The following is a 25,910-nucleotide window of genomic DNA, read 5'->3' as shown; positions in this document are numbered from 1 at the left end:
TTGTCCGAGATTCGAAACATTCATTTCGGACCATAAAAGATGCTAGGTCATGTGGTGATATCTGCATCCTCTTCATTTTAGGACAAAGATAAATTGAAAAACCTCGTCATTCCACAAAATAAGCTTTTTTTAACATGCAACGATTAGTAAAAAATACTATACTTTAAGTATAGTGTTTGTAGTGCTACTAGGAAAAAATTTCAAAAAACATGGAAAAAGTTAATTTTTAATTAGTTGTTTCAATAGAACGTCATACTTGATGTATTGTTTAAGATTATTAAATTTTTAGACCCATCATTGACGAATCTGCTCTGTCACATTGATCGTTCCATCAAAAAAGCAGTGGTAATCGAGAATAGTAACGCAGCCTGTTCTGTTTCTTGCCGGGCGTAACGTATCTGCTATATGATTTATGCCAAACAGAAGCAATGGGGCGATGAATGAGTGGATGATCTTCTCGAGCTTCATACGGTGGTGGCGGTAACCCAGTTAGGCTTATCTTATTCTTCTCTGGCCATAGCGTTTCTTCACTCTCTCCACGAGCCCTCGGAGCCCACATCGTTCATTAGATATTGAGATATGACGGGTATCAGAACGCATCTCTCATTTAGCGTTTCAGCCAGCCGCATGCACACACACATACACACACCCATTAACACACACACACACACACACACACACACACACACACACAGATACTCACATCAACATACGACTGAAGGCTAAATGGCAGCAAGAATATTTCATAATTTATCATTACGAACCTGGGCTTTGCTATGACGCCCTTCAGGATGATCCCACCGTGCTTCTAACTATGGCTTCCCGACTGCCCGTTTACGGTAGTAAGCGGTAGTACTCGTTTGCAGCAGGACTTTTGGCGAGGAAGGACCCTCGAGGAAGTTCAGAGCAGATAACGATACCGCCGCATATAATAATAACACACCTGGACAGAGCAGAATGAATGAGCAAGGGCATCTACCCATCCACGTGAGGAGCTCACCGAGGCAGTACAAGAGTGCTTGGTGTTCAGTACCCTATAAATGAGATGTAAGTAAGTAATATACTTCATCCGTCCTTCCATATGATCAGCCGATCGCCTGTTCGTCCGTCCGTCTATTCGCTCTGGTTTATCGAAACGTCTACCGCCTCGAATTTCATCAACGGTACTTCGTATTCGTGTTACAACTGCTACTACTAGTTAGTGAATAGACAAGGCCTACGATCATGCCACAGGTCGACTGCCGTTACATCGTTTTCTTGACCTTCGCTTTTCGTACTCTACCTTTTTCCGTTTTTTGCCACAGACCAGTAGGGAGACGCAAACCCGCAAGTGACGGTAATGATTACCGTAAGACAAAGATTATGAAAGACCAGATTGCCTTCTATTGCTAAACTGCAAATGCCGTATCGTATCGCCACTGTACTAATCTAAAAAATAAAAGGAATGTTTAATGCAGAAATGAATGCAATAGTATAACCACTATTTCCACTTGAAATAAATTTGTTTGTCGTACCCAATAAGTGATCGTTGCCATAATATAATGGCTGTAAATAAGTTTTCAATATATTGGTGATTTTATTCAACTAGACGTTAGAGCAACTATTTCTATTAAGTATAGTATTACCCCCCGTATACTAGCATAACCTACATAACAGTTGCGGTGTTGCCTTGTTGTGTATCCATGGGCAACAATTGTAACAGAGGACCCCTCCAGCCTTTGGATCTTTTTGAAGAGAGACCACAATAAACGCAGTAACGAGGTATTCGCAAGACTGCAGTTTTACTCATTTTGTTCCGATAATGGGAAAAATGGCGTGGTAATGCGATGTATCTGTCTAAAGTTTCAACAATGGTGGTCGACGTCCTAAGCCAACGTCTGTTCTCATTTGATAGAATATGAGACTGCCTGATTTACGCCTATGGTCCCTACACAGCCCAGATGCTTCCCGCACGCAACGGATCTGCTCACATCTAAGGACTCCCATTTCTATTATTTGTGATTTTGGCAAATATATCAATGATATGCTTTATTAGAACATCATGGTGTGTGTTGGCCTGTAGAAAGAAGCCATGCTCAAGATAAAAAAAAATCACTGCAGCAGTAGCAACGACTATACCCATGCTACTACGCTTGTCTTCAACATTCACTATTTTTGAAAAACAATGTGTGTGCTTAATTTTTACCAATTTTTAAAACCCATAGGCGAATTTCGGCAAAGTCCCAACTTTAGATCGTAGAGTCATCAATTGTTTTAATAAATAGTGTCTAACTCACTAACTCAGACAGCTTAGTTTTTGGCCCGGAACGCTAAAAGTTTCGAATAGAGTAGGGCTTAGGCCATAAATGAACAAGGGACTTATAATAATTGACCATATATTATGCGTAAGTGCTCATAACCTTAGAAAGACGCTTAATTGGTCGTCTCAGTTTTTCTGTTTCTTGACACCACGGATGTCTTCTAGGTTTGCTGGTAGTTTATCATTCTCACATAGTTAGAGAAAAGGGTCAAAAACCTTGAAAATTTTCTTTCCCTGTAATAAGATTAACAGATTGTAAGTTACTGATAATTGAATAATCTCTAACCCGTTCGGCTGTTACGCGTATACATTCATCATACTGCAGGTTCTCAGCATGGTGGTAGGTAGGGCAGGCTCGTTAAGGTTGACATGTTTTGACTGACCTCCAATCTAATCTAGCACACCATTAGCATTGGTAAGGCTGATGGCTCTGTTTCTTTCAATAGTTCCACAAAGGGCAATATGGCGCCGGCACGACAGGGGCAAAATTCGCTTGGGACAAATGAAGCCTTCGGAGTTGATATTGCCAAGATGGGTTTTAGGATTCATTGTAAAGTAGACGGGTCTCACGTGTTTTTGATTGAAAATAATCGCGCGGTATTTACAAATACCGCAGTATGATGACTACGTGGTTGCGGTTATGGTAACTTATTCATAACAAATGTCTAGCTTGCCGATCGTAGCTAGCTCTTGGCTCTTTTAAAGGAGTTCCGATATCGAACTGATATCCTGGATATTTTCCCGATGATCATAAAAGCTGCAACAGAATGATCAAAAATGCACTCTGCGGGAAATTATATATTAACGGTTCTTATAAGCGTACTATGTACATATGAATAGGTGGGGGCATTCTACATGCGTCGTTGGCATGGTTTATCAAACAGTTCTTGTTAATGACAAATCCATGTCGGTTCCGCAATGCAGTACTTTTAGGTGCGGCTCAACACGAAAAGCTAAGCTTGTACAGAGAGGTGAGGTAGAGCGGTGAAGGATAAAAGAAGCGGTCCCATTAAGATCCCTTGGTGGATCTTTTCCCTTTTGCTTCAAAAGCAGTAACGACGATTGGGCAGATAAGGGAATGGAAGCACACGAACGTTTGTTTTTGTAATCACGATTACTCTTGAGTAACTCTGCAAGAGCTCGGCTGCTTGTCGCCAGTGCACAAATCCTGTTGGTAATCTAAATCTGAGGTCCCAAAGGTGTCGACTTCCCTACCGAAGCTACTTGTTCTCAGACGAATAGTATCTAAGAACGCATACTCCATTCCATGCGAGAACATGCAAAACATGTCCTTTAAGGGAAGCCATAATATTAAAATTGTAACACATGTTCTCACTGTCTATAATAGTTTATTGCTGATGTAAAAAGTCAGGCTACAAGCAACGCGGTCTTTTGCATTGTGAAACTACTCCGTTGTTTTCCTTAATTATATAATGTATGTAAGAATCATATATTTTTCTGTTTGACAAAAATAGTCATTTAGTAATATCTTTCGAATTATCATCGAATTTGTGTTGAAATTAATGTAATATGTTAGTATATGTATTAAGACAGTTAGATCACTTTCACAGAAATTGATCGTTGGGACAATTTGCGTGCTCAGCCTGCCTGTTCGGTGGCAGTGTTTTTTCTGACGAATGCGGTATTTTTTGCAAAAAGCAGCATTTTTTGCTATTGGATGTTCCAGTCATATTACTCTAGAATCATACGTAATTCGGCCTTTCTAACTTAACTAGACGGCTTTAGCTTTACGTGTAACTGATCTAAAAGCTGAAATTCTACAGTAGTAGATGTGTTAAATTTGTTGGAACGTTAGGAGAAAGTGTCTCAAAGATGAGTGAAGTTGTCTATATTTTAGTTTGATAAAATTCGAAAGGAATCGTACATTATAAGCTGTCGCCGTCCTGCAGACCGGTTTGTTCGGACTACTACTGTGAACAGCTAACAAGATTACAATGAACCGGTGGAAAAATCCAACGCAAAAGACGTGCTCTTTTCTCATGATAGTACCAGACTACATCTACTCGGCAAAGACCAATAAAATTTTGATGCGAATTTTTTTATGAATGGGCCCTATAATTCGAATTTCGCGCCAAGTATCACCTCTTTTAGTTTCTGCGAAACTCCCTTAACGGTGCTGATTTTATTTCAACGGATAAAGGCACAAAAATCATTTCTTACAATTTTTCGCTCCGAAACCACAGCAGTTCTAAAATGAAGAGACTACGGTACTACCAGAAGTATGTGGCGAACGGTCATCGTTCAGTATGACGCACGTTTATTTCAATTATATTATTCTATGATATAAAAAGTAGTTACTTAAGTCTTGACTACAAAGTAATCCATACTTTTCTAAGCAACTCAATCTCCTGAACTGAATATAAGTGCATCATATTCGGCCTTGCACAAGAAGTTGCAAAGTTCTTCAAACCGGTGTAAGTGCATAAAATTATTCTTTGTTATTTCTCGCCCGTCTAATCAAAAAGTGCTGCTTACTAGTCAAGCGCCAATTCAACCTGACGTGGGTCTAATTCTGTTTTAAGCAGTTGAGCAAACAAACAAAGTTACATTTTTTGAATCTAAGATAAACTAGAGAGCAACATAGTTGAATGAACTTGGCTTACATGAGCTGGATTAGGCGGCCAGTAAATTATGCTACAGACGAGAGATTGAACAACAAGTTGATTCTACTTCAAAGGGGTAGGTTCGGTTTCAGGGGGAGGAGATCGACCGTTGCTCTGGGAGGATCGTCGAAGACTTGGCGGAAAAGCTGAGATCTCGGTAGTTATCATTTAGCTTCGCGCAGCTACTAGATAGTTAAGAGAATGCCGAAAACGTTTGCCGAAGAAATACTTCAGGCTTGCTTCAGCTTCTGTATCGCTGCCGAAATGTTTAGCTTTGTGCATTCTCTACGCACCTACGCATCCTACGTCCTACTTGTCCCTTCTCAGAACGACTGGATGAAGTGAATAATTTCAAAAGCCGCTATTACCAAGGGCTGATGAAACCATTTGATATCGAACTTTTAGCAAACAATAGTTTGTTCGGGTAAACAGTACATGGTAAATTTACCATCACCCGAATACCTTACCTTCTTTCCGTCCTCCAGCCTTTTTAGGTAGATAATGAAAAACAGAGATAGAAATCTATAAATTATTTAACCCATTACGAGCACGGGTCCTCTATATATAGTATAATATTATTAATAACAATAAATTAAAATAAAATGTATAATATTCTGAAATTGAGTACGCATATTTATTAGCAGCGCTAAGAACAAAAGTAGAGCACCACAGAAATACGTAATGGTGCACTTTGCCGATAATAGGTTACCAGTAGAATTTTTGCCCTTAATTACAAAAAGTATCTTCTTCCAGAGGTAGCACAGTGACAAGGTGTTTGCTTTTTAAATTTAGAGACGGCCAATGGTTTAGGTCTGAAAACGGCCATAAGCGCACTTGGCTCAAGCTGGCCGTCTGAGGCAATGCCTGTCGGTAGTACTAGACCTAAAACTCACTACCTAAGACAGCGCTATCGTCCTAGTTATGATTGATTGTCGTTTTTCAGTTTATGAAACGTTCAGGGTCTCATTTGAAACAGAAGCTCAGCGAACTGCTGTTGAAACCAACGTCCGTTTTACTCAAAATTATTAGCCCTAAACAAATAATATAATAACATTTTTCTCTATAACAGAGTTCCTTTCCTACGGCGGTGCCAGTATGTCTGTGTGTATGTTGTATGCAATTTCGGAGGAGAACAATCCTGTGGGCTATCGTCTCTATCGAGCTGGCATTAGTATGCCTGATAGAAGTCGTAGCAGGAAGCGTTGGAGGTGTGATCGGCCTGCCATATAACACAGTTTAGCGAACTCGATATGCGCACAGAATACGAGCGGATTGTTAATGAGAAATTTAGAATTGTCTAGGCTCGATAGCAATTTACGCCTTATACGATGGATATCAAAGGTGCGACATGACAATGATCGACTATGGCGCCATCGAGCGCTGTGTCAATATCTCTTAAGACTGACCAATGGTAGAATCCCAGCGACACGCAGCCTTCTTAATAACGCTCTTTTTACTGTTTGTTGTATACTGTAGTTTCTTTTGCCAGGTAGACAGCGATAGGTCTCGATGATAGCTCTTAAACTCAGTCATCTATTGATTTTAGGGTTTGTACGTCTTCAGTTCGTTCGACTATGGACAGCTGTGTGCAGATGTACATAGAGATTATTCGATTTATTTGCCAATATTCTGGGACGAAATTATGCTTTTATAGAACACTTCTCAAACAGCCTACAGAGAATTTCAAGCCGCTTTCATAACGATGTGAACTTCGCATAGCTTCGAAAAATCATGACACGATGTTTTTAAGCTTTAACCATTATTTTTAAACAATCACAAACAAAGCCAAATTTCTTGAAAGATGTTTCAGACTCATGCCTTAGCTTCTAAGCTTCCTTTAGTTATACAAGAAAATGTAGCTCTAATCTGCTTATCTGGAAATAATCAACGGCTTGTGACAAGCTCTCAGGACACCTGTGGCAATCCGGCTCCCTAATAACATTCAACAATGCATCAATGAGGGTGTTTTAACGGGTTTTGTTTTCAAAAGGTATTCAAGTGCTTTAGTGCTGTTCGATGGTGACGATGACAGATTTTCTATATTTGCTTTGTTAGTAAGTAGGCGGCAAAATTAAGCATACCGTCAACGGTTGCCAAGCAGTAGCCCTTCGATAATAAGAGGGCGGTCGGCGCCCACTACTCTTTAGGTTTTGAATTTTAGGTCCGACGTCGCCGTGCGACATTTTACGGCTGGCTTGCGGCATGACTAGGCCTTCACGAGGACACATTAACTACCCTGGCTGGCCGAATCCAGAACTGCTTATCATCATTCACTAATTTTTAGTACCGAGTCGCTCATATCATACAGGTAATTAAATTACAACAGGACAGAAAGATGTCAAATGGGTACTTTTGTTTGTAGCTTAAAGTTTGTAAGTAATTAGATTGAGTGGGGCCGAGGGACGTAAATCAGTGAGGCTTAGCTTTCTTCAGCAAAAGATTATTTTTCAAAAAAAAGTCTACAAAATATAAACATGCAAAAAATGCCGGTCTACTAACAATCAGTCTGGTAGATAAGATATGAGATTAAATGTTGGGTACGAGAGGGTTGCATTCGTGCTTCGGTGGGGCTTAGTAACCTTAGTCATGAGTCTGCGGTCTGCTGGTTGGGCCTCATCCTACTGATGAGGGTCAGAAAAGAAGCATAACTACACAGTTTCTAATGAGGGTGAGGTGAAAGTTGACTTCGCATGGTTGGTGGTAAAAGAGAGAGATCTCAAGCCAGAGGGTGACAGGTTGAAAAAGCGTAGAAGGGAGATGTGTCAAATTGTCATCTGCAGTAGTGTTGTCGACCTAAACAACGGTGGTTTGTACAAGGCGAAGAGAAGTAGTCACCTGGGAATTATATTGTCCTCGTCACCGAGTCTTTGAGGGAAGGGAAAACCGCATCGAACGAGCAAAGAAGCAGGTCACGTTCCGTCATACTACCTCCCAACGAGTTGCTCATCCGTATAAACAACATAGTAATAATACCGTAGAATAAAGCATCCTGGGATGTGATACACAGCCTGACACCGAAGGCAATTTTATTTCACGTCCTCACCCCGATAATAGCAGTCATTCTTCAAGAATAAATACTATTTAAACTAGATAGGCCAGCTTAGCGCCGACTTTCAACAGCCAAACTCTTCATAAAAAATAATGCATTTAAAAAATTATACATTTCAGGTGCGTAAAAATCCGCACGCATTAAAATCGTGCCCAAATGTCTAATTACTGTTATTTTTACCATTATTTAACTCTATGTAGCTTTGAAAATCAACAAAAAACAAATATGTTTTCTGAATTATTCCATAACGAAAAATTACAAAATTTAGATCCTTATCTTATGATAGCTACCTTAGAAAAGATGATAAGGTGTGGAAAAAAATATGCAATTGAGTCACAGATGAATCGATTCTTCAAGGATCCGATATAAGTGATGAGATATCTTGCATTTTATTTAAACTTATACGTCTTTTAAGCAAATTCTCAACATTTTGTATTTTAAGTGCAAATAGAAGTTCTAGTCAAAGCCTAGTTTTGACAACAATTTTGATAGGGCACACGAAGTAAAATTGTAATATAAAAACCAAAGATATTGACCGAATTAGGAATTTGCGAAGATGGTACACATTTATTAGCCTGATGTTAGCAAGCACGCAAAGTATCTTTGCTTCGGAAGAGTAAACTACGTTTATTTACGTTAGCTGTTCTTGTTAATCTTATCCCGGTAAGATCATCCCTTGAAATGTGAATAAAGAAGCAATTTTTATATTTTTTTAAGTGCTTCCCTTTATTGAAAATAACTATCAAAGGCCAAAAAGATAGTGTTCATAGTGCTACGTATTTCCAAACTGTTCTGTCTAAACCCTCAGCTTTCGTACCCCATTATAAAAACACACACCAGCTAATCTGTGCCTTCACGCATCCTTAGACAGTCTACGCATTTTCTCGCCTCAGCAGGATGCTCGATGTCGCCTCTGTTTGAGGAACACATACGTGAGTTTTCCGGTTGTTATGTGCCTATTGGATAATGACGGTGAGACAGACTGGGACAGGTTAACTGGTGGCTAACGGCAGAGAGTATTTTCCGATTACGGTATGTTACAGGGAGTGACCACTGTCAAACGACTACAAGACGTGCCGTCGGGTAACCAACGAACGAAAGTTTTTGAGCCCTGGCCCTCGCTTTTCTTCGTGGAGGTCTTTTTTTTTAACTTTCGGCCGACTGTTCATCCACTCACCCTGCGCTGTTGTCACACAAACGCCCACGCAACTGTTTTCATCAGGAGACAAGGTACCAAGCCCACTTGGATCAGGTTAGATGGCTCCTAGTGTTTGACATTGTACCTTTTAGTTGCATCCAACCTTGTCCCATGTATTTTTCTCTGAGACTGAGTGTTCGCTTGACTGTACTGTCCTAGGGTGACCGTATGGGCCTATGATAGTGCGGGATGTGACCGACCGCGCGTTTCTTGTTGTGGCGTGCTCCGTGTTTACTGTCCATGTATCTAACTGGGTCGCGTGGTTACAACGCAGCCAGCGGTGATGACTGTGCATCCTTCAGGCGAGGTCCGGGACACGACTGGGCTCAAAACACAAGGGCTGACTTGAATAGCGTTTTTGCATTCTCTCACCGTAACGCTCCAAGCTGACCCCTCACCCTTCCCAACACTAACCCTCGCTAGTGTTACTTGGAGCATGACAAAAGCGGAGACTGGAGAACGAAGAACGTAGTCCCCTCTCAAATAATGCGACAAACAACAACAACAATAACAAAAGCTACGACCGCAGCGACAGAAACCGCTTCAAGCCACCGCCTCGATTCGCTTTTCCTCGTTCCCTTCGCCTCCTTCTCTCTCGTATTTTCCACGTCCCCCTATCCTCTGTTCAACTTTGCCCTCTGAGAGATCATCGTAGCTGAGACCAACCTGACCCGGCTGTCCTTGTTGTTGCTGTAGTAATCGGCATTGTCACGTTGTTGTGTATTTGCAACATCACGATGCCAGGTGGACTTAAAGAAAAGGAGGAGCAATTCTATGGGAGAGACGCTAGAAAAGTGACAATAGTCCCTGTCTGCTGCTCTATAATTTTTTTTTGGCATACCTTCATTTGCATGCGTGCATTGCAAACCATCGCGCCGACTCGGCAGAAAGATCTTCTGACGATGCTCCCGGTACTAAGCCCGTCAAGTTTTTTCTACCTGAACCAGAGAGCTCATTTAAACAAATCAGCAGTTGAAACTGACGCGATCTGAAGTTGTTTTGGATTGGATCGTTGAGACGATATCGTGCAAATAGCTAAAACCTACAAAAAAAAAGTTCTTGACTCCAAGAAATCACAGCAGATAACTGAGATACGAGCGCTAATACAAAAATTTTACAACAAAAGTAGGAAAATGTACCTATTCGTTTAAATTGTTTTCCTTACTGAAAATCAACTATTGTTTGTAAAATCTGAAACCTTTTTGTTACTAAACACTTGCTGTATATTATCTCAATTGTGTCTGATCTAGATAATCTATTTTAAAGTTACGTTAACGTTAAGCTTTATGTTAGGATCTGAACTTTTCTGTTATTTCAAGCAGCCTCTTCGATATTCACCTATTCTTCCTAGCTTGTCAAATTGCATGATAAAAAAGAGGCAATCGTCGATTAGGCAAATACCAGAATTAGGGTAAAGCTGCCATCGAAAAGCTATATTTATGGTAATATATGGGCTGTTATAATTAGAAACACTCGACGAACGACTCTCGGTAGAACTGCATTCGCCCGTTGAGCCATATAAGCTCAAGCAAAATTCTCTAATTTTATCGGAATAACAATATAATCGTGTGATAAAAATGCGGCATTGGCAGTTTTAATCTATCCAATATTTTGTCGCGTTCGCCGGTTAACATTGTTAAAGTTTACGAGCATTAAGGCCGTCTTTTAATTGACATCACCCGTACGAACAATTTGCATTTCTATTTTTATTATCGGTTTTGTTCAAGATCGAATATTATTTGGACTATAATACGAATCTCAGCCATGCAGGAACAAGGGATGTCGTCCATTAATAACTTGCCAAAGAAGTGGGAAGAGCTTCTGAAACTTTCGTTTTTGCCGTACACAATATATGCCATTGTTTTTGAAAAAAGACTAACAATCGTTTTAGCATAGCGCGTTACTGAGGCTATACAGATATCGCCGAGGCCGATAATTGCGACCATATATCAACGACTAGCCACGGCTATAGTCGAGCAATGTAATACTGCCTACAGTAGTAGGCCTTGACCTAGTTAGCTGAGCACCATTTGCCTCTCAATTATTGTCTTTTCTAGCCAGAGCCCTTTTTTAGAAGACAAACATTTTTCCTGTAGCTTTAGTCGAATAACCGACTTCTAAGCACAAAACAACTGCTAACCGTACTTCTGCTCAATATAACCGCACCTTCTAGTACTATATAGGCGAACAATACGCGTGTTATTAACTAATATTTTCTCCTAAAGTAAATATATTATTATTTGGCCTTTGCCGGGTCGGAAGTGTTTTCGACTGATGCATTGGTATACTTCTTTCCTTCGTGGCAACGGGGCTCCTAACAGTCGTGCTCAACTCAGTTTTGTCCTATATAGTCTCGCCATCCTCTATTTCATCAAAAAAACCTACTTCGTATCGTTTGATATACAGCTTAACTGGCGTATAGCTCTAATAGACTAGAGACTTCAGTCAGATAGTTTGACTAAATTCAACTATGTCTATTCGGGTCTAGTTGTATCATTTAGAGAAATTTAACACAATATGGTTACGAACATGATAATTGTCTGGTGATCATATACGGCTCATTTGAGATAGGCTTTCGCCAACTACGTTTACAATTCTAGTACGTATAGCTGTTTTTAGCTTTTTTTGCGAAGGGGGGAATTAGTTGTTTTCAAATCGCTCCAACGATGTCTCCAAAAGAGTTCAAGTAGATCTGCTTCTTAACCCACTAGACTGCCTAATGCATACTTTGCAGCTTATTGAATATTTCCACTTTTTTTTTTTTTTTTTTTTTTTTTTTAAGATTTATCATATTCATATGAGCGACATTTTCAATATAGATTTACAAAAGACATGTACACAGCATAGTCCTATCCATGTTCTTTCTAAGTTGAGGGGGCTGCTGTATACTTTGTCAGCTATTTTTACGTAAAGTCCGAACGCGGCTTTTTTCAAATGTTAAAGTGATGCCTCTATTGCCTAGCCTTGAGAGAATAGCCGCATTCGAATCAACAACGAGCCATGCTAGTTTACTAGCTGGTTCCAGTAGCAGTGGGATATGCGTGAATTTGAGTTTGGAGATGGTAGGGATTAGTGTAACGATGAACCGCAAGATGGATGGATAGTTGGCTGGCTGTGACGAGGGCGAATGCGAGAAGGAATTGCATAGGACGAGAAAGGGAACGTAAAACCATAAAAAGAGTTGAAGCAGCAGCAATAACAGTACGACGACAACAGATCGAAAAAGCAGACGCTGCATGACTTTTCCATTGTAGTTTTCCCATTGATGCTGCTGCTGCTGCTGCTACTACTTGTGATGTCCGCAACCTTAACAGAATCTTACTTGTATTACTCGGCCACGCTAACCGAGAGACACTTTCATGCTAAAATAATTAGAAACACTGTTGTCGTTGACGATGTTATTTAATTCAGTCAGAATAGCGTAGTAAACAGTCGCCACAAGAAGTATCTTCCAAGTCTTCACGAATGGCTGGAGAAGTTTTTATCTACTTAAAACTGCTGTGCTTCGTTCCGTGAACCCCGCATTATCCTGCCTATAGAGAGTTTAATTTAAACTGAAATATTTTCTCCGCTTAGCAAGATGTTGCCGAATAGAGCGATGCAATGATCTTTTGAATTTGAGTTATAGCAGGTAGCCCAATAGTCCCTTGTTCTCGCAATTCAAGTAGGCCTATTTTTGAGTGAGACCTACGTTTGCGATTTTGACGTCCTGCCTTTGAGTAGCTTGGTATGTACATACCGCCTATTGCGTATCAATCTGAGAATTTTCAAGGGGTCTGCAGTACAGCGATAGGACACACAGCATATTATCCTCGGTTTTCCACTTAGAGCCATATTCAATGACGACAGCTTGTTCTGTTTCCATCTAAGTGCCTTTTAACATAGATAGTACGCTACGATAAACTCCTCAGTGTTTTACATGGCGTTGCTGTGCACTGGCCACAACGACGAGCTTGAAGCGTCTAATTGCGTTGATGTGATCTAAGCTGAATCAACATACACCTGAGGCTCACTGTCAGCAACTCTTGTTGTTAACATCAATAGTTACTCCCACTCACCAAGCAGCTATATTAACCGTGGAGTGAGAAATAGGCAATGGGTATATCTATGGTAATGTATGTAAATGGCAAATGGTAAAAGGAAGCATTAGTTCCTCGAAAAGCTTGAACTAAAGTAACTATAATGTATGAGATTGTAAATTTTAACGTACTTAGGTTAGGAAATGTGCCTATAAGATCGAGGAGCTTACTTTGGTCAAGCGCAAGTGCAGCTTGAGCTCACGTTAAGAGCCCAATAAACTGAATTTTAAGAAGTCTTGGTGCCGCGTATGATTTAATCGGAATCATACCTAGTTATACTTGTTATTTCGTCTGAGTATATCAGATTAACGTTAGAGCAGCCCTTGTGTCAGAGGGGTATGCCAAAAATTGCATTGAAATGCATTCCTATCTACCACATCCTTCATAATAGTGTGTAATTATTGGACACATTATATTTGGATTCTTAAAGCGTCCGAATTTAAGACCAAAGTTATGGGATGGTTTATCGACCTTTAAAAGGCTGGCGGTAAACAGCTTCATCGCTTGCGGAAGGCTTAGGTTGAACGGAAAAACTTTTAACAGCGAGTCATATATTGACCTATTAAACAACTCAAACGGGGTAAGAGGCCTTCTCTCAGACCCATTATTGGCAAACAGCGGTTGACTTGGAGAAAAAGCCTACGAGCGATCTTCAAAGGCTACTTTTTCCCTTTTTATTCTTGTTCAGCTGGGTGGAGTCTCTTTGGTACGAAAAGACGCTACGAAAAGACGAAGGACTAGGCATGTCAGCGAAGGGATTAAAAGGCGATCGCTGGCTCACTGCATATTTCATCGGAAGCACTTTGACCTGAGTAGACCTCTTTTTTTCTGGATCAAAATGCTGATACACGCGTGTTTTTTTTTTGCTTTTTATAATGGGAGTGGCGTAATTGGCTCGCTGCCCAGCTTGCTGTTTTACATCATACCCAGTTTATTGTAATAAATTGAATTCACAAAAATTGTCTGCAAGCGGAATAATCCCTTAATGTTGGGCGATAGCTACAAAGACTCAGATGTACCTGTACTGTTCGTAACATACGCCTAAAAATAATAATAATAACAAAAACATTAAGGTGAAATGTACCGACGCTGACCATGTAACGGTTCTTATTTTACCATAGCAGATTTCTTTGTCTACGTTGGTGATAGATCAACCATCGCGTCGTCTTAAGTGAAACTACAAGTTCCTTTGTAAATGCCTAGATACGATTTTTCAGAGTGTAATTCAGCAAGCTTTATTTAGTATTGATCGCTTGCCTGATCCAAACCTACTTTTCCATATGTCTTCCTATAACGTCTCATGTAGTTCTTCCTGTCCTGCCATTTGAATACATTATCCTCCCCGATCTTAGAAGCACTTGAAGTTAAACATATATTTTTGTTTGAAAAAACCGATTCTGTAGCTAGGGTTTGAGATGCAGTCATAGATAATAGATACAGCCTACCTAGGCATGATCACATGTCCGTTTAAGCATATCCCTTTCGCCTTTGTAAGACAGCTTGCAAAATTCTAAGATCTGAATTAACTTAGAATCTCAATAGAAACCAGAATATTAACAAAAAAGAGTCTAAAATAATGGGTCAAACAAAATATATCGCGGTATACTATTTTGCGCGCATAGTAAATTAGCGATATGATTATCCCGAGAACCGTGGATTCCTAACCGCGGATTCCTAGCCGCGGAAATAAGGTACACCCTTATTTCCGCGGTTACTCTTTGTCCTGACGAAAGGCTCTTTGCTGAATCATGCTGGTATGTTAAGTATTCAATGTGACATGAATTCACTCAAATATATAGGGCACTAACATGGAAGTAATAATGATGAATTACGGTGCACAAATCCTCATCGTTGCCCCCAATACGCCCATCAGGGAAATTTATACTTAAAGTTACATTTTTTAACTACGAATGCAAAGATGTTAGGCGACTTACAATCGTGGTTCATTGGACGGCTCATGAATGATCTGTCTTTAAAAAGGTGAAATTGATCCAGCTATTAGCTATATAACTAAACTTCTGCAGGTCCTATCTCTATCTTCTATAGTGAACAGACATCTTCACTTGAATTCAAAATAGGCTAAAAGTATACCAAATATTCATTAAATAGTTACCGATACATGCAAATCACGATAAGCTGTGCGATCTTTCGGACATGTATATGAAAACAGGGTAGTGCATTAATGCTGCTCATCTGATTCGGAGTCTGATCTTTATTTTTTCCGCTCGGGATTAATTTCGAGTTTTTTTGAAGAGGCATGTAATCTTGGACGGCTCGTGGTAACAGAATTGCCGACTAGGGTAGAAAAAATAGAAACCGAGACGGAAGAAATTGCGGCCACTGCTTTCTGAAACGCTCAATTTCGCCAAGCTAAACCAGTTTACAGCCAATAAAAGAACAACGATGAACAGTTATTCTACCTCAAAACCGCATGGCTATAACAGGAGCTTGGTGTATATGTATATATATATTGGTATATATATATATATATATAATCGAGACAGGCATCATACTTCAACATCAAATAATGAATATTTGCAGTACTATAAAGTTAGGAAAAGATCTAATTTTAGTGTATCTTAAGGCCTACTCTGTCAGCTTGATCCGGCCCTTAGCAATTAAAACCTCTTTTTAAAGGCGACGTAACAGAGACAACGAAGTGAATATCATGTGTAAGCTCGAAATTTAGGCCTCATAATTTGATGTATACACACAACAGTAATAATTCTTCATAATAAACAGTGATAGTTTTCGTATATTTTTAAAGATTTGTCGATTGAACACGAAAATACGGAGAAAAGTCCTTTGGCAGTCGCAGAGCCTTTTTTCACATTTGCTAGGCTAGCAGGAGATACGCAAATTGTCTCAATAGAAAGCCAATCTCACTATATACTATAATACCTTTTTCTCTTATTATATATATATATATATATAAAGTGATAGCACTTACCCAAATTATTGCATGATGTTAATTAATATTTAATAACTATTTAAAAAAAAATAACTACACTAGCCATTGTTGTAGCTATTGCATATTTTAGGCAATAGAAAAAAAAACTTTCCTATTTAGTCCTGTCGGTAGCATAATTAAATTATAGTATAATGAAAATTAAAATAATTTATTCAATATGTATTCTATAGAGTAAAATAATAAGAAAATTCTAGGAGAATTGAGAAGGATGAAAAATTACATCGGTCTTTGATTCGACCCTTAGATCTTATGTCTTTTTAGGTTCACGCAAAATAATATAAATTGAATAAAGCTACCTACTAAAGGAAACTAGCTATGACTTCTATCGTTAGATAAAGATTGCTTGTAGCTTTGCTACGGTATCAAAACGTAGTACTAAATGAATTAAAAGTACAAAATCATAGTGCCCCTACGTTGAATTTGTCGTATAATTAAATTTCCAGTACATTGTACATATTCTGTTATTCTAACAAATGCCAAATGAGGATTTTTTCAGTTGTTTTCGATGTAGGTAGGGTTACTTTCGACTGGGCCTCTTTCAGTACGAGTATTTACTAATTTTTGAATAATAGTAATTTGCGAGTGCGGTCAGTTGCCAACTAGCCATAGTGCGCGCCTAGTTCTCCACAATCAAAGCAATTACTGATTGAGCCAGAAGCAGCACCAGCAGCAGCAGCAACTGCCGGTCCTATGCGGTTGTCCTATCGTACGCTCGAATACGTACTCCTGTGCATGCATCGTATGTACTTACAGCCCAACCGCACAGGTTCTAATCGCATTTCCACCTTTCTACAACAGAGGGATAAAGGCTAGCTGCGTTGTCCTCCAACTCCGCGTTCCACTCGACGTCTGATTGAGCAATCGGGATGTTCGCCCTCTATCAACTTCATTCACCCAATAGTTCGCGAGGAAGTACACACCAACACTGATGGCCATACACAAACATCCCAGCCACAACCGAAATGCTAACGATGCTCGTACCAGACAAGCCCATTTGCTTCCAATAGCTTTCCTCCTTTCTTCTTCGTCACGTATAATAGACACGTGGTAGAGATAGGCCCTACCATTCGCGGACTATATTCATCCCTACGCTTTATTCGATCCGAGTCGGTTTACTATTAGATCTACTGGCAGCTTTCATCTAACGACAATAGAGAAGAGCATTGTCCGAAGATCTCAACTTTCTAGATAACGTACAACCCCAAAAAGCTAATTACACCGAGCAGTGATATCAACAGTCAAAATGATAGCCGCTTTTAGCGCATCGATGGCGAACAATAGCATTGCCATCTATTCTGTAATACAATTTGAGATAATGCAATTAAATCAAACCGGTGGAATGATTATTTGATGCAATAAGTACTTTGTAAAGAAATAATAATAGTTTTCCTTCATCCGTGCGATCGTACGACGTTGGCGTTTGTTTTTGCTCTGGATGCACGAGTCTGATCTATTCCTCAGGCCTCTGCGTAGAAGAGCTAGGGCCCAGTCCATTACGTGAAGGTGGACATTACAGGGTGTGCAGAGGTTTTGCGAGTATTGAAGTCACAAAAAGATGATATCCATAACATCACCCATGAGACTCACCTAGATAGGGAGGCAACGATGGGGTTAGGCACGACAGGCTCACACAGTGACATGAATGGATGGACTAAGCTTTCTTCTCACTTGCGTTTTTGCTGTGTTGAATAACTCTCTATACAGAACGGATCTTTAGAAACAGACAGCTTTGGGAATAATAACTGGGTTAGTATGGCAGCTTTTATTACGTGCTTGGTAGAAGCTAATGCAGGCAGTCGGTGCCTCCATATGAATCAAACACATCTCGTCTGGAGCCGCATAAGACGGCTAAAGTCAGCCTGGATCGACCAATTTACCTGCGTATCGTTTACCCTTCATTTTCGGAAGACTTTTGTTGTTAGATATTGATTCAACGATTAACTAAAATCACGTACTCACAGCACGCTTGCTTTTGCAAATTATAATATATGACTAATCCATACATGCAGTATATGTGTATACCACCTATCCTCAAAGATAAAAAATCACACTTCGTCACATACTTTGCATTCGTGTCGATAATGAACATTTCTACATTCTATCAAACGGATGCTCCATATTTTAGAGCTGCCAGCTAGTCAATACTGGTGTACACGTTGACCTCGACGGTTTCCTGTAGAGAGTATGCTCTCCGATTTTTTAAAAATCTTCTTTGTATGGCGCCGAAATTTGAAGCTCCTCTGAGGGAATTGATTGAGTCCCCGTCTCGTTTGCAGCAGCACATCCCAGAAGAAGACCTGCCGGCAACATTTGAAACCATAATGTCTTATCTTATTAAAATTAAATTTGCGTATGAAGGCTACACAGTATTCTGCCGTTATTCCTTTTAGCCTTTATATTTAGTAACGTGCAGGTGAGGTTCGGTTCTACCATACAACACAGGGCTCGTCGTTGCACTAAATTCGATTTGTATTATAATTGAACAACAGATTAAATAAAACTATTCCAGTAACGGCTTCTTCTAAACTAATGCGTAAAAAGCATTAGCAGTGTGATCGAGCAAAGGCAATGCTTTATCGAATCAGACACAGGCAAGGAAAAAGCCCAACATTAGGTGCCATATAGTTCTACTTCTGTTTTTGTTTAAATGGATTACGTCGGCCAGCATTGTGAGATTGTTTCGGATTTATGGAATGATTATTTTGGTCGACCATGGAGCGCCTCAGGAAGTGTGCTGATACAAATACTGATGCTAAGTTGTTTTTGGGATAACATGTTCTCCAACAACTCTAAAATAGCTAAAGATGGATAAGTTAGGTTTTGATTTCTCTACTGGCGTCTCTAAGGCCTACTATTTCCATTTTACTGTTCTCGCTAGTTCGGTGCTGTCGTATGTATTAAAATCAGACGAGTAAATTAATAAATGAATGCATTTTCGATACCCTGGCTAAGCAGTATCCCCTTAGCATTCGCTTCACTGCTGTGACGCAACTTTTCGGCAACAGCTGATGGTCACATAGCAGCACAATAGCTTTATTTGCCGTCATTGTTATTCCTGTTTCCCCCGTCTATACTGCTTCCGTCACAATCAACACGAAAGGTGAGCCGAAATAAGAATTTGGGTGTGAAAGAAACTTTTCACGGGGGAGCCTTTACCTCTGTTCGCACTTGGAAGTGAGGAAAAGAACGTTACCAACTAATAGAAGCCTTCCGCTGCATAAAAATAGCAATATTTTACTGGGAAAGGAGAAAAGTGGTGACAAAGGAAGGCCCGAGCCGAACGGGAGATAGGGTAAAGGGATCCTTAGAAGGACCTGGGGAGCAAGCCAGCAACTACAGAGAGTGAAAGCTATTGACGGGCTCCAAGCGTCACTGGCAGGCTCCTGCTCGCGGCGAATCTTTCTTTGCCCTTTTTTTGCTCTCCTGTTCATTCCCGCACAAACGCCAACCCTCCTCGACATCCAGTGGCGGCACCTTCCAGTTCTTCATACCTTCTTCTACCCCTCCTACCCCTTTCTGTGCATCGATAATCGATACTCACAGAGCAAGGGCGACGGCAGCGACCGACCACTCATCGTCTGTATTTTACCGTTCCCCCAGACCTTCCTTCGTTCTCCTCATTGAGCCCTTGCTCCTCTCAGTCTGCGTGGAGCGGGTCGGAGGACGAACCACAGTGAGGACCCGAGACGGCGCTCCAAAGCAGCGCTTTACTTTCAAGCAAGTGCAGCAACATACTTCTGTTCCGTGGGGCCCAGTCGACCTTTCGAAACATCAGCCGAAATTGCCCACCACTGCAGCCAGCCAGATGTAAACACGCTGCTTAAAGCAGCCTACGCGCTAGTATGGCTTACAGGAACATGGCCTGCTGTTCTCAACCAGGTACAAATGCCTGTATCACTATAAAAAGGGGGAATTTAGCGCAACTTATTTGGTGCGCGCATAGAAAACAACATCGAAGAACCGTAGCGCGAGTTACTCGCCATCGCGCGTTCTCAATTTTTTTGCTTCAGATAGGAACGCAACGCAACAGGAAAGGAGGTAGAGAGTCAGCGTCTCCTGTCTTTTGTACCTTTACGGGCGTCTGTGTTTAAGAAGGCGCAACAAAGGAAAAAAAGAGCACAAGGTGTAGAACAAGACTATATCTTGACAGAGAGACAAGGAAGACGATCAAAATGACGGGAATCGAGTACCTGATTTTTCAAACGAAAGCCATATTTGCCACGGCTAGCTGGGCTAGTTGCCGACAAAGAGCTTTGAGCGATGTCGCTATTGCGAAAACGCGTGAAAATCTCACTGAGCACTCTCGGTCTACCAGAATAAAAGCCAAGCCCTTCTCAGTCCATAACGTGTGTAAGATCTCATATACGATGGATAATTCCCAAACGACCTGTCCTATCAATAAAAGCTAAGATTAAGAGTTCAATATCACTCGCTTATCCTTATTTCAAGCATTTTCATTTGTCAGCTAACTAAATACTGTGCGGATATGCTAGTAATCATCAGAGAGACGCCCTTTACTTAAACCTTCGATACACCTTGGTCGCGCATTTTAAAAATAGAGTTGTGTAGGAAACTATACATTTTTACCTAATTTAATAGATTTTTATGCTCAACTAAAATAATAATATAACGTCATATGAATTTTAACTTCAAAGTTCTGTGTACCGAAAGATTTTTTTCTATTCTTATGCGTCCTAAGAAAGAGTTTGAACCAAAAATAATAGTTCATGCGCAAAACGGTCAAGTTTTATTTATCATGCATTTAAGTATGCTGCACACAACCGGTATAAAAAAGCTTAGGAATTGTACTCGGAAGTGTGACAATATCGCCAGAGATCACAATGTATCGTAAGTCCTTTTGTACAGAAGGAGTCCTCGCCTGCGAAAAAGTTTTACCGTATTGATGTATATATCAACCGTTTAGAAGATATTTGTACACTAAAAAATAACCCGTAGTCTTGAGCTCTTGAAAGAACATTTTTGGGATACAAACGTGGGGCAAACTAAACTGTTTTTTTACTATTTGTTGGATGGGACACTTAGAGCTGAATCAAGCAGGCCGTTCTCGAAAAAGACCTAACGTTGCCTCACACCACACAGTATTTTTTTTTTTATTGGAACTGAGTTACAACAGGGCCGTACACAAACTAACATTATCTATAAAAGAGCTTTAAGTATTTCGTAGAGATTAGATGAAATTAGTACTGAATAGAGATGCCATTGCCTTTATGCAGTTGGCATGAATCTGTTGTCTCTTGCCTGCGTATAGCCGTACGTCCCCACGTGGATTGTGATGCAGAGGCCAGTTTGCTTCGAGGGCCTAACAGATCTTCATTCTCATTGAAGAATCAATAAGCTCTTTAAAATATGCAATTGTCGCGTCATTTGTGTCACGTTTCTATGCGCTTCACACTGGATATGTTCTTGTATTTTTTTTTTTAGAATTTTTGTTCTATCTGCTGATTTCCGCTTCATTCAATGATTGGCCTTGTAATACCGACTAAGTTACATCGTTTGACCGGTGGCTGAATCAGTGGATACAGCCGCTCACCGTAAAAGCCGATGCCGGTAGTAGCCCTAAGGGGTTTTGGTTGCCGATCTCTGAGCTACGGCTGGTACTGCGAACAGCGCAATACTACTGGCACGATTGCCGCCGCCCTACGGTCGCTACTGTCACTGCTGCTTTGGAGTCAGAAAACAGCTATCGGAAATACCAAGCGGTAGCGGCAGCATCCGTCAGCAAATCGGCAAGACCTATTCCTAGGTCGAAGCAAAGGGACACAACTACAGCATTCAGTGAAAACGGATACAACAACGTAGCAGCAGCTACAGGGTAAAAAAGAAACACCCGCGGCAATCAGGCCCCTTTTTCGTTGCTTCTTCTTCTAGTGGGGCTGCCAGACAGGCGGCTGTTCCGTAAGGGGAACTGCGCTTAAAGACGGTTGAATACCCGTTCGCTCTAGGAACGGACTACTAGACCAGTATATGCAGCCTCTACGAGTGCTCCTGCTGCTGGCAAATGTGGAGACTCATCTAAAGGGTTTATTCCGAGGCCACTGGCACTACACCCGTTGGCTTGCCCGCCCGTAACGTATGGCTTAACGCTAGCAACAACTAACAACGTTACGATCTTGAAGCAACTACAAGTAACATACGTTCCTCCTATTATATCGAAACAGCAGAAGCAAGGCGTAGCAGAACAAATCGCCGAAAGCTCAATGATCCCGTCGCAATGGTGGAATTAAGCAAAATAAAGGGGCGATACGAATGAGATAGTGGACGGAAAGGGAGAATGTGTCTGGCGGGGTAAAGAGGCAGTGCGTGCCCCATGAGCGCGCAGTTAAGCAAGCCACATCAATGTAACACCAGTATTGAAAACAGTATAGTGATAGCTTTTTTAACGAAAAAATCAAAGGAAAATCACTTTTATTCGTTTTCGTCATATTGAGATCGTTGCTGCTGTTTGTCCTTTACGTATACAAAATAACCGTCTGTGTAAGGTTACAATTCATTAATCAGTGGTAACTCCATTTTCATATCTACGTTTGCTCGGCTGTTTGCATTTCTGCAATAAGTATAGCAGCAACGTAACTGAAGAATATTCATTTCTATTTTTTTTTATGCACCTCTGCATAGACCTCTAATTTAAATAGAAAGAACGATCTTATTTAACCAAAAAAAAATAGGGTACTTCCGTTTTCTTCACTAGGTTACCGGCATTGTAAGCAGACGATATGCAGACGTTGAATTGCAAACTACCACTTCGCACGTTCATTTTATTATTTCGTCGTCGTATTAGATAATAAAATTTTAAATTAATTTTTAGGATTGTCAAATTTGGCAGAATTTAAGTTCCAAACATGAGTCAGTCTATCGTGCATTCAGGTATATGAAAGTTGGACCTAGTTTCCAAATCGCATACGGTAAGCTGGACGCTGAACGTTTCACGTAAGGTAATATATTCTATCAGAAAATGGCTAATGTCTGTTGAAGAAAGAACAGCATGTGAAGAAATGATCAACATGTCCTTTTCAGTGTGCTTGAGTGGATGTGATTAGGATATCTATAAATAGCACGCTCTTAGAAGTATTGATACGATAAAGATACTAAAAGCTAGCTGACGAAATAACTAATTAAATTACCTAAACGAAAAAAGTAACGACCTCACGTGGTTCATGCTATGTAAAATCAATACACATTACGAAGTTTGGGAATAAATGAAGCAATTATAAGGGGCCCTTCAACAATCGGAAGACAAAAAAAAAGAACTATAAAAACAAGAAAATCAACTACAGGACCTTTATGTATTAATCAAATAATTTGACTGTGTTGTGTAGCTTTGGAGTCGATTTAAGTGTCCTGAATGCAAGATGTAAGGGAACACGGTGGTACCAAAGACGGCTTCACACCCCCCGTGCAGCATTGAAGCGTTTGTCTCTGATGTGAAGGTATGCATTAGAAGGCAGATATTGAAAACAAACACATTGATTTCTAGCTTATGATGAAACGAACTTGTAGCAAGCACATACACCTGCGCATCTGTAATGAACGACATGGTGTAGAATAAGTATTCAGGCGGTTAGCTTACGTCGTTGCTGTAACTCGATTTTCTGTATGGGGTCAACTGTCTTGCAGAAAAATAACTGTGGAAAAAATTACTAGACTGTCATGGTGCCACACGAGGCAAAAAGTCTAGGTGAAGCCAACACGGTCGTTTGCATCATGTGTTAATGTATGCATTAAAAAGCAAAATACAGGGAGTACGTAGGACATATGTGGCCTAGGTAGTAGGCCTGCGTTAGCTTCTTGCGACCGAACTAACATGGAAACGAGCCTAGACACTTAATGGCAAAATCTAGAAAACGGTTTACACGGTGGGTATGGGGCGCTTTCCGGTGGGTTCCACAGTATCCTTTAGTGAATACGTTAATATGTAATACTTCACCCTAGTAAGAAACTCCTACTGTGTGCAGTTACACTAAATATGAAGCATTCTCTCATTTTTGTGAGACCGACACGTGTGATGTTGTTTTTGTTGACTTACCTTTAGCTTCAGAATAACAATAACAATAGAGCGACACCTGGCGGAGAAAGGACTTGCATAGGACTTCATATGTATATATAGAATAAGGTTATGTATATGATTTGTAGATATACCAAAAGAAGCAAATTTAGTTTAAAGCGGTGTATGAAGCAGACCAGCAAAAAACACAAAGGATTAGAATCTTTTTGTTGAGAATGACTTCCGTAACTTGTTAGGCATAAACGTTATTTACGCGCTCGAAGCGCCAAATACGCTCATAGCTACTGTAGCGGATCCGTCATTAAAATCGTTCGGTTTTCGTAGTATTGAAAGAGTTCACCGTGGAACCTTTAAGCTGAATCCGATATTATATCATTTATCGAGAGCAATCCGTCGACGTTTGGCATTACTTTAACGCGGATAGATAATGACATCTTAGATATGCAGTGTTCTAAGAGATGCCATCCCATACATCTTGAAACTCAGGATTCGGTAGATTTCATACAATAGGCGACATCTATTTTGCAAGATTGCTAAATTGCGAACCGTCAAATCATGTGTGTAATAAGAAGAGTCCCATATGTAATGTCCAATGGGTTACGCATAGAATGAAATGGGCAAGTGCTTTTGAATAGTACGTGGAGAGATATCTCAAATAAATCAGAGACTTTGCCAGTAGGCTATCAGGATTACATTAGCCTAGCGCTTGGTATCATGCAACAAAAGATGTGTGCTCGTGATATACTTAGCAGTTTGGATGTGCGTACCTGTATCCAGCTAGTTCTTTCATTCCCTCGTTGGCGCATTTACTTTCTGCCTCTCCTTTGGTCTGATTTGGGATACCTGCGAGTTGGCAGTCTTCAGAAATAGCTTCATTAATCATGACATATCCAGGATAGCAACCCAGCTATCGGCAGAAGAGGTTATACAGCCTGAAACCTAGTATCCGCGCGAGAACTACATTTATCACTTATCTTAGGTGTGTTGTTGGCATTCGACAGATTATCATTAGTAGTCGTGAATTCTTCTATATTCGTAACCTTATTACTGTATGGACAAAAGCTATGATGTCGTCTATACATTTCTTTGGGTAGAACGTTCGTTAACATATTAGTCGAACAATTGCAGGTTTTATACATCATGTTGCTTTTTACAATGGGCGTACTTAGCCCAATTCACGCCGATTATGCATGAGAAATTGTAATGGGCCTTCTGCTGTGTTTTTCAAGTTACGTCAAGTCATCATTTATTCAGGGCAACGAAGTCAGTGCCAAATTTGTTACGCACCGCGAATTGTTCGAGGTGCACAAAGTGTGGAATATTTATATAATCACTCACCTTGTTAGTTCGGATGATTGTTTGCAAGCTTACTTACGACTGTTCACTGCAAATAGAATAATGTAAGTTATTTAGCTGATATAGTGAACTATACCACAGGCGTGGCCCTAATCACCCTGTGGCATAGCCATAAGTTAAGTTGAACGTGCAATTAATTACGGAAACTAACTGCTTTGGCAAAATGCTCGTAAACAGATATAAGCTGCTAACGTTTCGAATTTTCATTTTCAATTAGCATGCTGATGTCTCCTAATAGAGAACTAAGCAGACTAATATAAGTTGTTTAAACGTTAGGCGTAAGGTAAGTTATGTGTGTGATTCACGATCAA

General features: G+C 40.3%; 1 long non-coding RNA gene across 2 annotated transcripts; it reads right to left on the bottom strand.

Moving 5' to 3' along the window:
* Positions 1-17,425: 17,425 nt before the first annotated feature.
* On the bottom strand, positions 17,426-25,630 carry LOC147757773 (uncharacterized). 2 transcript variants are annotated; one of them, XR_015321396.1, is made up of 3 exons: positions 25,011-25,250; positions 18,284-18,517; positions 17,426-17,807 (listed from the first exon to the last, which is right to left on the bottom strand). It is a non-coding gene; the product is annotated as an uncharacterized LOC147757773 (long non-coding RNA). The 2 variants fall into 2 exon arrangements; XR_015321397.1 differs by lacking the exon at positions 17,426-17,807 and adding an exon at positions 25,582-25,630 and having other exon boundaries at positions 17,969-18,517; positions 25,011-25,182.
* Positions 25,631-25,910: the final 280 nt, after the last annotated feature.

Source organism: Varroa destructor, unplaced genomic scaffold, assembly GCF_002443255.2.
Source record: "Varroa destructor unplaced genomic scaffold, Vdes_3.0 BEIS01000002.1, whole genome shotgun sequence".
NCBI lineage: Eukaryota > Metazoa > Arthropoda > Arachnida > Mesostigmata > Varroidae > Varroa > Varroa destructor.
The sequence above is the reverse complement of the archived record's forward strand: the minus strand, read 5'-3'. Positions and strand labels throughout refer to the sequence as shown.